At 50.8% G+C, this 14187-nt stretch overlaps 1 pseudogene; it reads left to right on the forward strand.

Moving 5' to 3' along the window:
- The window catches only part of LOC133542612 (neuronal PAS domain-containing protein 3-like), a 232873-nt pseudogene that overhangs the window by 198407 nt on the left and 20279 nt on the right, over positions 1–14187 (forward strand).

Raw genomic sequence — 14187 nt, forward strand, 5'->3', positions numbered from 1 at the left:
TACATGACATATGGAGATGACATGGAGTTCATACATGACATATGGAGATGACTCATGGAGTTCATACATGACATATGGAGATTACTTATGGAGTTCATACATGACATATGGAGATGACATATGGAGTTCATACATGACATATGGAGATGGCTTATGGAGTTCATACATGACATATGGAGTTCATACATGACGTATGGAGTTCATACATGACATATGGAGCTAATACATGACATATGGAGTTCATACATGACATATGGAGATGACTTATGGAGTTCATACATGACATATGGAGATGACTCATGGAGTTCTTACATGACATATGGAGATGACTTATGGAGTTCATACATGACATATGGAGATGACTCATGGAGTTCATACATGACATATGGAGATGACTCATGGAGTTCATACATGACATATGGAGTTCATACATGACACATGGAGATGACTTATGGAGTTCATACATGACATATGGAGATGACTTATGGAGTTCATACATGACATATGGAGATGACTCATGGAGTTCATACATGACATATGGAGATGACTTATGGAGTTCATACATGACATATGGAGTTGACTTATGGAGTTCATACATGACATATGGAGTTGACTTATGGAGTTCATACATAACGTATGGAGTTATAAATGACACATGGAGTTCATACATGACGTATGGAGTTCATACATGACTTATGAAGTTTTTGATCCATTTGTGACTTCAGGTGACAGGGTTGGAGTTAGTCCTAGATATTTTTCACCATGTCCACAGGGGGGGAAAAAACATCACGTGTCAAAGTGTCAAACCTTATCAGCCACTTGAAATGCCACTACAGTGTTCTGCCACTGTGTGTGTGTGTGTGTGTGTGTGTGTGTGTGTGTGTGTGTGTGTGTGTGTGTGTGTATGTCGCAACAACATACCCAATTAGCGTCCCTCCGTGTCGACACGAAACACCAACTCCCAGGATGCCCGGCGTTTGCTCCCGCCTTAAGCGCGTTCTGCTCCACCAGACGTTTTATGAGCGACTGAAAGGAATTTCTTAATAACAGGATTACATGATGTAATCCCTTTTGTCTCTGTGGACCCACACACACACACACACACACACACACACACACACACACACACACACACACACACACACACACACACACACACACACACACACACACACCAGAAGGAAAATTCAAATGAACAAAGACATTATAAGAACACAGCCAGAGACAGGAACACACCCAACAAAGCAACCGAGAGAGCCCACTCCGTCCTTGGCTCCCCACTAGCTCTCGGCCAATGTCCGGTCTGCGCTGATGAGCCAAAATCCGATTCGGGAGACCGAAGACTCCGATACATGCTCATTCAGCTCCACGAAGCCCGTCCGTCCCGGCGCCAACCCGGCGGCCCCGTCTCTCACCCCCGCATCTCCTCCGGTCTCTGTGGCAGGGAGGGAGCAGCCGGTAAGTGCAAAAGTACACCACCCCTCCACCCCCCAGCCCCTTGTTGCGCAGTCCCGAAGAATCCCGGACCAAAAGGCAAACGAGAACAAGAGTGAGCCGTCAAGAACACAAAGAGCACACAGCTCCTGATACCAGCAGCCGCTAAAGTGGCGCCACCTTGAAATCCAGGAGGTCCTGATGAATGGGAACACACCCGCCCTCGGATTCTTTAGGTGCATGTCGCACCTTTTCAACCACTGGGACTGTCAGGGGACTTTGAGCCCTTCGATTCTGTTAGTCCATGGACTTTTCCCAGTAAAAGTCCACAGGCCCTAAAAGTCCAAGACCCGTTTTATAAGTCAGGTGATGGCTCACCTCTACCCTGTTGCCTTTGCAACCAAAGGGCTGTTCGTACTTTGATGGATTAAGAGAATCCTTGCGGGCATGAATCCGCATTGCTAGACCTAGTTTTACCGTCTGGTATGTGGTCTGATAAAATCACTCATGTGACGTGTCATGCCGGTGTCGTCCTGCAGGTGGAGCTGACGGGCAGCAGCGTCTTCGACTACGTCCATCCCGGCGACCACGTGGAGATGGCAGAAGAGCTGGGGATGAAACTCCCCCCCGGGCGGGGGGTCTCTCTGTCCCAGAGCGGCCTCAATGACGACGCCGCATCCTCGGCATCGTCCTCCTCGCCCTCCCAGACGCCCGAGCCAGGTAGGACACGCAAGAACCCGTTTGCCAGTGGATCTCCAAGACTTGGAGGTACTCCGTCAGCTTTTCAACGACCCTAACCCTAATCAGGCCGGCAAGGCGGCAATAGGTCTAAATTGCACTTAGCGGGTCCCAAAGAGTCCGGAATGTACCCAAAATAGCCCCCTATATTTCATTTTAGGCAGATGTTGGACCCATTAGGGTCACCAATCTTTTCTGGGGTAAACTATTGGATATTTAGGGATGAGATGATCCCCTTTGAGGGAATTCCTGGAGCCTCTAGGTGGTCGGTTTCTCACCAACCTTATTGCTAATTCAATCAGGCGAGGTACTAATAGGTCTGAATTGCACTTGGAGGGTCCCAAAGAGCCCGGAATGTACTCAAAATAGCCCCTTTCCTTTAATCTCAGACAGATGTTGGACCCAATAGGGTCACCAATCTTTTCTGGGGTTAACTCTTGGATATCTAGGGATGAGATGAGCCCCTTTGAGAGAATCCCGGAGCCTTACGTTGGTCAGTTTCTCACCAACCTTATTGCTAATTCAGTCAGTAATAGGTCTGGATTGCACTTGGAGGGTCCCAAAGAGTCCGGAATGTACCCAAAATAGCCCCTTATATTTCATCTTAGGCAGATGTTGGACCCATTAGGGTCACCAATCTTTTAGGGGGGTAAACTCTTGGATATTTAAGGATGAGATGAGCCCCTTGGAAGTATCCTGGAACCTTAAGTTGGTCAGTTTCTCACCAACCTTATTGCTAAGTCAGTCAGGCAAGGTACTGATAGGTCTGAATTGCACTTGGAGGGTCCCAAAGAGCCCGGAATGTACTCAAAATAGCCCCTTTCCTTTCATCTCAGACAGATGTTGGACCCAATAGGGTCACCAATCTTTTAGGGGGGTAAACTCTTGGATATTTAGGGATTAGATGAGCCCCTTTGAGGGAATCCTGGAGCCTTCAGTTGGTCAGTTCTCACCAACCTTATTGCTAAGTCAGTCAGGTCTGAATTGCACTTGGAGGGTCCCAACGAGCCAGAATGTACTCAAAATAACCCCTTTCCTTTCATCTCAGACAGATGTTGGACCCAATAGGGTCACCAATCTTTTAGGGGGGTAAACTCTTGGATATTTAGGGATGAGATGAGCCCCTTTGAGGGAATCCTGGAGCCTTCAGTTGGTCAGTCTCTCACCAACCTTATTGCTAAGTCAGTCAGGCAAGGTACTAATAGGTCTGAATTGCACTTGGAGGGTCCCAAAGAGCCCGGAATAGGGTCACCGATCTTTTCTGGGGTAAACTCTTGGATATTTAGGGATGAGATGATCCCCTTTGAGAGAATCCTGGAGCCTTCAGTTGGTCAGTCTCTCACCAACCTTATTGCTAAGTCAGTCAGGCAAGGTACTAATAGGTCTGAATTGCACTTGGAGGGTCCCAAAGAGCCCGGAATAGGGTCACCGATCTTTTCTGGGGTAAACTCTTGGATATTTAGGGATGAGATGATCCCTTTGAGAGAATCCCGGAGCCTTAAGTTGGTCAGTTTCTCACCAACCTTATTGCTAAGTCAGTCACGTCTGAATTGCACTTGGAGGGTCCCAACGAGCCCAGAATGTACTCAAAATAGCCCCTTTCCTTTCATCTCAGACAGATGTTGGACCCAATAGGGTCACCAATCTTTTAGGGGGGTAAACTCTTGGATATTTAGGGATTAGATGAGCCCCTTTGGAGGAATCCTGGAACCTCTAGGTGGTCGGTTTCTCACCAACCTTATTGCTAATTCAGTCAGTAATAGGTCTGGATTGCACTTGGAGGGTCCCAAAGAGTCCGGAATGTACCCAAAGTAGCCCCCTATATTTCATCTTAGGCAGATGTTGGACCCAATAGGGTCACCAATCTTTTCTGGGGTAAACTCTTGGATATTTAGGGATGAGATGAGCCCCTTTGGAAGAATCCTGGAACCTTCAGTTGGTCAGTTTCTCACCAACCTTATTGCTAATTCAGTCAGGCAAGGTACTAATAGGTCTGGATTGCACTTGGAGGGTCCAAAGAGTCCGGAATGTACCCAAAATATCCCCTATATTTCATCTTAGGCAGATGTTGGACCCAATAGGGTCACCAATCTTTTCTGGGGTAAACTCTTGGATATTTAGGGATGAGATGATCCCCTTTGAGGGAATCCTGGAGCCTCCAGTTGGTCAGTTTCTCACCAACCTTATTGCTAAGTCAGTCAGGTCTGATTGCACTTGGAGGGTCCCAACGAGCCCAGAATGTACTCAAAATAGCCCCTTTCCTTTCATCTCAGACAGATGTTGGACCCAATAGGGTCACCAATCTTTTAGGGGGGTAAACTCTTGGATATTTAGGGATGAGATGAGCCCCTTTGGAGGAATCCTGGAACCTCTAGGTGGTCGGTTTCTCACCAACCTTATTGCTAATTCAGTCAGTAATAGGTCTGGATTCCACTTGGAGGGTCCCAAAGAGTCCGGAATGTACCCAAAATAGCCCCCTATATTTCATCTTAGGCAGATGTTGGACCCATTAGGGCCACCAATCTTTTCTGGGGTAAACTCTTGGATATTTAGGGATGAGATGAGCCCCTTTGGAAGAATCCTGGAACCTTCAGTTGGTCAGTTTCTCACCAACCTTATTGCTAAGTCAATCAGGCAAGGTACTAATAGGTCTGAATTGCACTTGGAGGGTCCCAAAGAGCCCGGAATGTACTCAAAATAGCCCCTTTCCTTTCATCTCAGACAGATGTTGGACCAATAGGGTCACCAATCTTTTAGGGGGGTAAACTCTTGGATATTTAAGGATGAGATGATCCCCTTTGAGGGAATACTGGAGCCTCCAGTTGGTCAGTTTCTCACCAACCTTATTGCTAAGTCAGTCAGGTCTGAATTGCACTTGGAGGGTCCCAACGAGCCCAGAATGTACCCAAAATAGCCCCTTTCCTTTCATCTCAGACAGATGTTGGACCCAATAGGGTCACCAATCTTTTAGGGGGGTAAACTCTTGGATATTTAGGGATTAGATGAGCCCCTTTGGAAGTATCCTGGAACCTTAAGTTGGTCAGTTTCTCACCAACCTTATTGCTAATTCAGTCAGGCAAGGTACTAATAGGTCTGGATTGCACTTGGAGGGTCCCAAAGAGTCCGGAATGTACCCAAAATAGCACCCTATATTTCATTTTAGGCAGATGTTGGACCCAATAGGGTCACCAATCTTTTCTGGGGTAAACTCTTGGATATTTAGGGATGAGATGAGCCCCTTTGGAAGAATCCTGGAACCTTAAGTTGGTCAGTTTCTCACCAACCTTATTGCTAAGTCAGTCAGGCAAGGTACTAATAGGTCTGAATTGCACTTGGAGGGTCCCAAAGAGCCCGGAATTTACCCAAAATAGCCCCTTTCCTTTCATCTCAGACAGATGTTGGAACCAATAGGGTCACCAATCTTTTAGGGGGGTAAACTCTTGGATATTTAAGGATGAGATGAGCCCCTTTGAGGGAATCCTGGAGCCTTCAGTTGGTCAGTTTCTCACCAACCTTATTGCTAAGTCAGTCAGGCAAGGTACTGATAGGTCTGAATTGCACTTCGAGGGTCCCAAAGAGCCCGGAATGTACTCAAAATAGCCCCTTTCCTTTCATCTTAGGCAGATGTTGGACCCAGTAGGGTCACCAATCTTTTCTGGGGTAAACTCTTGGATATTTAGGGATGAGATGATCCCCTTTGAGGGAATCCTGGAGCCTCCAGTTGGTCAGTTTCTCACCAACCTTATTGCTAAGTCAGTCAGGTCTGAATTGCACTTGGAGGGTCCCAAAGAGCCCGGAATGTACTCAAAATAACCCCTTTCCATTAATCTCAGACAGATGTTGGACCCAATAGGGTCACCAATCTTTTAGGGGGGTAAACTCTTGGATATTTAGGGATGAGATGAGCCCCTTTGGAGGAATCCTGGAACCTCTAGCTGGTCGGTTTCTCACCAACCTTATTGCTAATTCAGTCAGTAATAGGTCTGGATTCCACTTGGAGGGTCCCAAAGAGTCCGGAATGTACCCAAAATAGCCCCTTTCCTTTCATCTCAGACAGATGTTGGAACCAATAGGGTCACCAATCTTTTATGGGGTAAACTCTTGGATATTTAGGGATGAGATGAGCCCCTTTGGAAGAATCCTGGAACCTTAAGTTGGTCAGTTTCTCACCAACCTTATTGCTAAGTCAGTCAGGCAAGGTACTAATAGGTCTGAATTGCACTTGGAGGGTCCCAAAGAGCCCGGAATGTACCCAAAATAGCCCCTTTCCTTTCATCTCAGACAGATGTTGGAACCAATAGGGTCACCAATCTTTTAGGGGGGTAAACTCTTGGATATTTAAGGATGAGATGAGCCCCTTTGAGGGAATCCTGGAGCCTTCAGTTGGTCAGTTTCTCACCAACCTTATTGCTAAGTCAGTCAGGCAAGGTACTGATAGGTCTGAATTGCACTTGGAGGGTCCCAAAGAGCCCAGAATGTACTCAAAATAGCCCCTTTCCTTTCATCTCAGACAGATGTTGAACCCAATAGGGTCACCAATCTTTTCTGGGGTAAACTCTGGGATATTTAGGGATGAGATGATCCCCTTTGGAGGAATCCTGGAACCTCTAGGTGGTCGGTTTCTCACCAACCTTATTGCTAATTCAGTCAGTAATAGGTCTGGATTCCACTTGGAGGGTCCCAAAGAGTCTGGAATGTACCCAAAATAGCCCCCTATATTTCATTTTAGGCAGATGTTGAACCCAATAGGGTCACCAATCTTTTAGGGGGGTAAACTCTTGGATATTTAGGGATGAGATGAGCCCCTTTGAGGGAATCCTGGAACCTTAAGTTGGTCAGTTTCTCACCAACCTTATTGCTAATTCAGTCAGTAATAGGTCTGGATTGCACTTGGAGGGTCCCAAAGAGTCCGGTATTTTCCTTTTTGGGAACATTTTGGACCTCTTAGGTCCAACAGGACCTTTAGTGTTCTGGCCTTTATGGAGTAAACCCTTCGAGTTTTAGGGAATAGTTGGATCTTTTGGGGGAATCCTGTTTTCTTTAGCTGGTCAGTTTCTCACCAACCCTAAAACTAATTCGATACCAGTAGGGACGAACGGTAGGTAGAAAATGGATGGATGGATAGTTCCACATTTCCCAGACATATCCTTTAGTCCTTGACTGCGTGGGTTCCCTACGGGTACTCCGGCTTCCTCCCACCTCCAAAGACATGCACCTGGGGATAGGCCCCTCCCACCTCCAAAGACATGCACCTGGGGATATGTTGACTGGCAACACTAAATGGTCCCTAGTGTGTGAATGTGTTGGCCCTGCGATGAGAGGGCGACTTGTCCAGGGTGTACCTCGCCTCCCGCCCGAATGCAGCTGAGATAGGCTCCAGCACTCCCCGCGACCCTGAAAAGGACAAGCGGTAGAAAATGGATGCATGGATGATATCCCTGTGCCTTTACTCTTCTGTCATATTTTGGACTTTGGGGTGGTTGTGCCGGGGACTCCATTGGTTCCGCAGCCCCATTGTTCGAGTGCCCTAAACCAAAGTCCTTTTCCCCGGCGCGCAGGCCAGCTGCTCATTGGGATTCCACGCACCCCCGCATCCGCTCCGGCGCCACGTGGAAGACTTTGTACTTCCTCCAAAAGCTTTTTCATCGCGCCGACGATAATTTGGGAATTAGGGCGAAATCCATTTGTAAATTCAACAAAATGACTGACTGTCCGCCGAGGACGTGGCTTCATCAGTCTGTTCAAACAGTCACCTCTCCGGCGGCGCGGCTCCTCTGAGACGGCGCCGTAATTAGATCTGCCGCGGATTTATTCCGAGCTGATTGGTGCTGCGAGGGGCGGGAGAGTGTGGGAGAACGCAGGATGGTGCAGGAGAGTGCAGGATGGTGCAGGATGGTGCGGGAGAGTGCAGGATGGTGCAGGATGGTGCGGGAGAGTGCGGGAGGGTGCGGGAGAGTGCGGGAGGGTGCGGGAGGGTGCGGGAGAACGCGGGATGGTGCGGGAGAGTGCCGGATGGTGCGGGAGAGTGCGGGATGGTGCAGGAGAGTGCCGGATGGTGCGGGAGAGTGCGGGAGGGTGCGGGAGAACGCGGGATGGTGCGGGAGAGTGCAGGATGGTGCGGGAGAGAGCACGGGAGAGTGCGGGAGGGTGCGGGAGAGCACGGGAGAGTGCGGGAGGGTGCGGGAAAGCACGGTGAGAGCGCGGGATGGTGTGGGAGAGTCGGGATGGTGCCAAAGAGTGCGGGAGAGTGCAGGATGGTGCGGGAGAGTGCGGAGAGTTCGGGATGGGGCGGAAGGGTGCAGGATGGTGCGAGAGAGTGCGGGAGCGTGCGGTAGAGCGCAGGATGGTGGGGGAGGGTGCGGGAGAGCGCAGGATGGTGGGGGAGAGTGCGGAGAGTTCGGGATGGGGCGGAAGGGTGCAGGAGAGCGCAAGAGGGTGCGGGAGAGCGCGGAAGAGTGCAGGATGGTGCCGGAGAGTTCGGGATGGGGCGGGAGCGTGCAGGAGAGCGCAAGAGGGTGAGGGAGACTGCGGGAGGGTGCAGGATGGTGCGGGAGAGCGCGGGATGGTGCGAAAGGGTGCGAGAGGGTGCGGGAGAGTGCGGGAGAGAGCGGTAGAGGGCAGGATGGTGGAGGAAGGTGCGGGAGAGGGCTTTGCATTCATTGGAACCCCACACAATCGGTACATTTTTTTCTTTGATTTTAAAGGCCTTTCAAAATAAAACGCGCGTACAACTCAACTGGAAGCGCTCATAAGACATCATTGATTAGTGATTGATTCATGGTTTCGCTCAAAGCTGGCGACACACCCCGTCTCCGTCATCGCAGCCCCGTCCTCATCCTCGTCTTCCCCCTGACACCATTTGTCAAAGTCGCCTGATAGCAAACACATTCTATTCATGAGGTGCGCCACATCCACCCCCATCCAAACCCCCTCCTCTCCACACCCGCGCCGCTCCCCCGCTCAACTCCCCCCCCCCCCCCCCCCCCCCCCCGCCCCTTGATGGCAGCGATTCAATTACAGCGTGGTCGCGATAGTGAGTCAGAGAGGCTGCGGTGTGACAGCACACTTACACACTGTTTACACTATTAAACTTTACCTGTGTGTGTGTGTGTGTGTGTGTGTGTGTGTGTGTGTGTGTGTGTGTGTGTGTGTGTGTGTGTGTGTGCGCAAGTGTGCGACTGAGCTCCTATCTGCTCTTTCATATATATTTATGTACGCGTGTGAGAGAGCGGGCCACGGCACATTTGTCATGATTGCTCCACTGCCGCCGTTGCATTGTGGGTAAAAAAGCGGCAGGCAGAAAAATGACCCGGCGGCTGGTGACAAAAAAAAAACAATAGCGCTCTGTTAAAGGGAGAGACGCCCCCCGGTGGACACGTAGCATAGCATTGCTAGCATGTTGACACTAAAGACAGAAAACTGAATTAGTTTGGTCATCATAGATAATCACTGAAATAGTAGCTCACTAAGTTAGCATGTTGACACTAAAGAACGACAAAGACAACAGAAAATTAAGTTAGCTTGTTAATCACGGAGAATCACTGAAATAGTAGCTCGCTAAGTTAGCATGTTGACACTAAAGAGCCACAAAGAAAACAGAAAACTGAATTAGCTTGGTCGTCATAGATAATCTCTGAAATAGCAGCTCGCTAAGTTAGCATGTTGACTCTAAGGAGCCACAAAGACAACAGAAAATTAAGTTAGCTTGTTAATCACGGATAATCACTGAAATAGTAGCTAGCTAAGTTAGCATGTTGACACCAAAGAGCCACAAAGAAAACAGAAAACTGAATTAGCTTAGTCGTCATAGATAATCACTGAAATAGTAGCTCGCTAAGTTAGCATGTTGAAACTAAAGAGCCACAAAGAAAACAGAAAACTGAATTTGCGTAGTCGTCATAGATAATCACTGAAATAGTAGCTCGCTAAGTTAGCATGTTGACACTAAAGAGCCACAAAGACAACAGAAAATTTAATTAGCTTAGTCATTGTTAGTATGTTGACACTAGCAGCGTGGTAAGTTAGCATGTTGCTAGGCTGTTAGCGCCCATGTCACGTACTCCCTGCTTGTCTTTGAAGGACTGTGGTGTCACTTTGAGGTCTTTGTCACGTTAGCGGGCTAACAAAGAAGTGGCGCAGATAGCGAGTCCTCCGAGGAAAGGAGGCAACAAAGCAGGTAGCGAGTCCTCCGAGTGAGGTCGTGTTAGTCGGGAGGCAACAAAGATAGCGAGTCCTCCGAGTAAAGGAGGCGAGAAAGGAGCTGAGATGTTTGACTAATGAAAGCTTCGTCCTTCAAACGCTACATTTTTCTTAATTAGCTGACAAGTCACATGATGGTCTTTGTCTTAAAGGGACGGCGTCGCTTAGGTCTCCACGGACCTGCGAGCACCAGAATGATAAACACCTCCTCTCCTTCATCACTTCTTCTTTTCTTTGTCTTTTCTTCTTCTTCTCCTTATTTTTCTTTAGCGCCTGGGGAAGGCGCCCGAAGATTCAACGTGGGCCCCCCCCCCCAACGGGCTCACCACCCATAGAGGTCGGGTGCAGTGTGAGCTGGGCGGCAGGGCACTTGGGGGTCCGATCCTCGGCTACAGAAGCTAGTTCTTGGGACGTGGAACGTCACCTCGCTGGGGGGGAAGGGGCCTGAGCTAGTGCGTGAGGTTGAGAAGTTCCGGCTAGATATAGTCGGACTCACTTCGAGGCACAGCAAGGGCTCTGGAACCAGTTCTCTCGAGATGGGCTCGGAGGTGATGGACTAGGGTGGCAATTCTTGTTGCCCCCCCCGGTTCAGAACCTGCACGTTGGAGTTCAACTCAGTGAACAAGAGGGTAGCTTTCCTCCTCCTTCGGGTGTCGGACTGTGATTGTGGCGGTCCGCTCCCTGTACGATCAGTGTCAGAGCTTGGTCCGCATCGCCGGCAGTAAGTCGGACACGTTTCCAGTGAGGGTTGGACTCCTGAGCAAGTGCATGAGGTGGGGAAATTCCGGCTAGATATAGTTGGACTCACTTCGACGCACAGCAAGGGCTCTGGAACCAGTTCTCTCGAGAAGGGCTCGGAGGTGACGGACTGGGGTGGCAATTCTTGTTGCCCCCCCCCGGCTCAGAACCTGCACGTTGGAGTTCAACTCAGTGAACAAGAGGGTAGCTTCCCTCCTCCTTCGGGTGGAGGAAGTATGGGGTGTCGGACTGTGATTGTGGCGGTCCGCTCCCTGTACGATCAGTGTCAGAGCTTGGTCCGCATCGCCGGCAGTAAGTCGGACGCATTTCCAGTGAGGGTTGGACTCCTGTGCTAGTGCGTGAGGTGGAGAAGTTCCGGCTAGATATAGTCGGACTCACTTCGACACACAGCAAGGGCTCTGGAACCAGTTCTCTCGAGAAGGGCTCGGAGGTGACGGACTGGGGTGGCAATTCTTGTTGCCCCCCCCGGTTCAGAACCTGCACGTTGGAGTTCAACTCAGTGAACAAGAGGGTAGCTTTCCTCCTCCTTCGGGTGTCGGACTGTGATTGTGGCGGTCCGCTCCCTGTACGATCAGTGTCACAGCTTGGTCCGCATCGCCGGCAGTAAGTCGGACGCATTTCCAGTGAGGGTTGGACTCCTGAGCTAGTGCGTGAGGTGGAGAAGTTCCGGCTAGATATAGTCGGACTCACTTCGAGGCACAGCAAGGGCTCTGGAACCAGTTCTCTCGAGATGGGCTCGGAGGTGACGGACTAGGGTGGCAATTCTTGTTGCCCCCCCCCCGGTTCAGAACCTGCACGTTGGAGTTCAACTCAGTGAACAAGAGGGTAGCTTTCCTCCTCCTTCGGGTGTCGGACTGTGATTGTGGCGGTCCGCTCCCTGTACGATCAGTGTCAGAGCTTGGTCCGCATCGCCGGCAGTAAGTCGGACACGTTTCCAGTGAGGGTTGGACTCCTGAGCTAGTGCGTGAGGTGGAGAAGTTCCGGCTAGATATAGTCGGGTTCACTTCGACGCACAGCAAGGGCTCTGGAACCAGTTCTCTCGAGAAGGGCTCGGAGGTGACGGACTAGGGTGGCAATTCTTGTTGCCCCCCCCCGGCTCAGAACCTGCACGTTGGAGTTCAACTCAGTGAACAAGAGGGTAGCTTCCCTCCTCCTTTCGGGTGTCGGACTGTGATTGTGGCGGTCCGCTCTTTGTACGATCAGTGTCAGAGCTTGGTCCGCATCGCCGGCAGTAAGTCGGACACGTTTCCAGTGAGGGTTGGACTCCTGAGCTAGTGCGTGAGGTGGGGAAGTTCCGGCTAGATATAGTCGGACTCACTTCGAGGCACAGCAAGGGCTCTGGAACCAGTTCTCTCGAGATGGGCTCGGAGGTGACGGACTAGGGTGGCAATTCTTGTTGCCCCCCCCCGGTTCAGAACCTGCACGTTGGAGTTCAACTCAGTGAACAAGAGGGTAACTTTCCTCCTCCTTCGGGTGTCGGACTGTGATTGTGGCGGTCCGCTCCCTGTACGATCAGTGTCAGAGCTTGGTCCGCATCGCCGGCAGTAAGTCGGACGCATTTCCAGTGAGGGTTGGACTCCTGAGCTAGTGCATGAGGTGGAGAAGTTCCGGCTAGATATAGTTGGACTCACTTCAACGCACAGCAAGGGCTCTGGAACCAGTTCTCTCGAGAAGGGCTCGGAGGTGATGGACTGGGGTGGCAATTCTTGTTGCCCCCCCCCCCCCCGGCTCAGAACCTGCACGTTGGAGTTCAACTCAGTGAACAAGAGGGTAGCTTCCCTCCTGCTTCGGGTGTCGGACTGTGATTGTGGCGGTCCGCTCGCTGTACGATCAGTGTCAGAGCTTGGTCCGCATCGCCGGCAGTAAGTCGGACACGTTTCCAGTGAGGGTTGGACTCCTGAGGTAGTGCGTGAGGTGGACAAGTTCCGGCTAGATATAGTTGGACTCACTTCAACGCACAGCAAGGGCTCTGGAACCAGTTCTCTCGAGATGGGCTCGGAGGTGACGGACTGGGGTGGCAATTATTGTTGCCCCCCCCGGTTCAGAACCTGCACGTTGGAGTTCAACTCAGTGAACAAGAGGGTAGCTTTCCTCCTCCTTCGGGTGTCGGACTGTGATTGTGGCGGTCCGCTCCCTGTTTTAATCAGTGTCAGAGCTTGGTCCGCATCGCCGGCAGTAAGTCGGACGCATTTCCAGTGAGGGTTGGACTCCTGAGCTAGTGCATGAGGTGGAGAAGTTCCGGCTAGATATAGTTGGACTCACTTCAACGCACAGCAAGGGCTCTGGAACCAGTTCTCTCGAGAAGGGCTCGGAGGTGATGGACTGGGGTGGCAATTCTTGTTGCCCCCCCCCCCCCCGGCTCAGAACCTGCACGTTGGAGTTCAACTCAGTGAACAAGAGGGTAGCTTCCCTCCTGCTTCGGGTGTCCGACTGTGATTGTGGCGGTCCGCTCGCTGTACGATCAGTGTCAGAGCTTGGTCCGCATCGCCGGCAGTAAGTCGGACACGTTTCCAGTGAGGGTTGGACTCCTGAGGTAGTGCGTGAGGTGGACAAGTTCCGGCTAGATATAGTTGGACTCACTTCAACGCACAGCAAGGGCTCTGGAACCAGTTCTCTCGAGATGGGCTCGGAGGTGACGGACTGGGGTGGCAATTATTGTTGCCCCCCCCGGTTCAGAACCTGCACGTTGGAGTTCAACTCAGTGAACAAGAGGGTAGCTTTCCTCCTCCTTCGGGTGTCGGACTGTGATTGTGGCGGTCCGCTCCCTGTTTTAATCTGTGCCAGAGCTTGGTCCGCATCGCCGGCAGTAAGTCGGACACGTTTCCAGTGAGGGTTGGACTCCGCCAAGGCTGTCCTTTGTCACCCATTCTGTTCATAACTTTTATGGACAGAATTTCTAGGCACAGTCAAGGCGTCGAGGGGGTTCCGGTTTGATGACCACAGGATTAGGTCTCTGCTTTTTGCAGATGATGTGGTCCTGGTGACTTCATCTGGCCAGGATCTTCAGCTCTCACTGGATCGGTTGGCAGCCGAGTGTGAAGCGACCGGGAAGGGAAT

The sequence above is a fragment of the Nerophis ophidion genome, linkage group LG24 (assembly GCF_033978795.1).
Source record: "Nerophis ophidion isolate RoL-2023_Sa linkage group LG24, RoL_Noph_v1.0, whole genome shotgun sequence".
Lineage (NCBI taxonomy): Eukaryota > Metazoa > Chordata > Actinopteri > Syngnathiformes > Syngnathidae > Nerophis > Nerophis ophidion.